This window comes from Mustela nigripes, chromosome 14 (assembly GCF_022355385.1).
Source record: "Mustela nigripes isolate SB6536 chromosome 14, MUSNIG.SB6536, whole genome shotgun sequence".
In the NCBI taxonomy this organism is placed as follows: Eukaryota; Metazoa; Chordata; class Mammalia; order Carnivora; family Mustelidae; genus Mustela; species Mustela nigripes.
The window spans coordinates 5,944,459-5,946,327 of record NC_081570.1 but is presented as its reverse complement, the minus strand read 5'-3'; positions in this window follow the sequence as shown (position 1 = coordinate 5,946,327).

Here is a 1,869-nt window from a genome sequence, read left to right as displayed (position 1 = left end):
TCAAGTGTTTCCAGCTCTTTCTCTATTATTAATAGTGCTCTTATGAGCATCTTTTTGCATGTCTCTTTGGACACATGGGGATGAGTTTCTCCAAGATACATATTGGGACGTGAAATTGCTGAATTGCAATAATTCACGCTTATCTTGGACTTGACCACAGAGTGCCAAACTGCGCTCCCAAGTGGTTGTACCAGCGTGCCCTCTCCAGCAGAGCAGATTTCTTCTCACTAAATCCTCATCAGGGCTTACCATTGTCAGACGTGAATATTTTATCATCTGACAGGCATGATGTAATATTTTGTGGGTGGTTTTGGTATGTTTTGTGACCACTAGGGAGGCTCCCTCACTGAAGCAAAAAATCCTGAGGCCCTGTCTTGCGCAGATCCCGATCTGGGCTTGGCTTGTGGGGGTGCACCCAGGAATAAAAATAGACAAAGCCTCTGCCTTCGCTGTCCTCAGAGAAGTGTTTGTTCAGGTATATGTGCAGAGTGGGGTGAGGAGTAAGGGATTATCATGCACCTAACTGAAGGCAGAGCCACGCAGGCAGAGGAACGGGCTCTCGGAGGCACTGGTACCTGAGAGAAAACAGGAGGAGGTGAGCCCAGAGAGGGGAGGGGAGGGCCTGCTAAATGCCAAGCTTCAGAGGCCATTGTACGGATTTTGCTTTTATTTTTTTAAAGATTTATTTATTTATTTGAGAGAGCAAGAGAAAGGGCATGGGGGGGGCAGAGAGAGGGGGAGACAAGCAGACTCCCCACCGAGCATGGAGGCTGGCATGTGGCTGGATCCCAGCATCCCGAGATGATGACCCCAGCTGAAACCAAGAGTGGGACGCCTAACCGACTAAGCCACCTAGGACTTTGCATTTATTTTGAGCACTGCTGGGAGCCTACGGTGCTCGGGAGCTCACTGCATATGCCCAGCTCCTGGCCGTCACAACAGAGCAGAATAACACTCTTTGGTTCACTTAAGAATGTATCTGTCCATGTGACTAGTGCTGGCCACTGAGTCTACAGAATTCACTTGGGGAGTATTTAATTACCAGTACTAATCTTCTAGGGCTGTTTGCTCCTCTGCCAAGGTGACCAGAAACATCCAAGACAGTGTTCTGAGCTGTAAGTCCAAATCTCTGACCGGTGATGGTGATGAGCAGCTCCCTGTCGCTGCCTGAGATGGACATGGCACATGAGAAAGAAATGATCACTATTTTAAATCACTGAAATGTTGGGGTCATTTGCCACCACAACATAACCTAGGTCATCTGGACTGATACAGAGGCATTGTCAAGTTTTGAGCAGCACCTATCCTTTCAAAGGATCACTGCTACCATATTGGGAAGAGACTATGTGGAGAGTCGGACAATTAAGAAGCTACTGCCATAATCCAGGCAAGGGATGACAGCGACTTGGACCAGGATGGTAATGGCAGGGGTGGTGAGGAACAGTCCACATGTGAACATTGTTTTACATCAGGGCCAACAGGATTTTTCTGATGAATTGAATGTGGATGAGCAGCTCCCTGTCGCTGCCTGAGATGGACATGGCACATGAGAAAGAAATGATCACTATTTTAAATCACTGAAATGTTGGGGTCATTTGCCACCACAACATAACCTAGGTCATCTGGACTGATACAGAGGCATTGTCAAGTTTTGAGCAGCACCTATCCTTTCAAAGGATCACTGCTACCATATTGGGAAGAGACTATGTGGAGAGTCGGACAATTAAGAAGCTACTGCCATAATCCAGGCAAGGGATGACAGCGACTTGGACCAGGATGGTAATGGCAGGGGTGGTGAGGAACAGTCCACATGTGAACATTGTTTTACATCAGGGCCAACAGGATTTTTCTGATGAATTGAATGTGGAT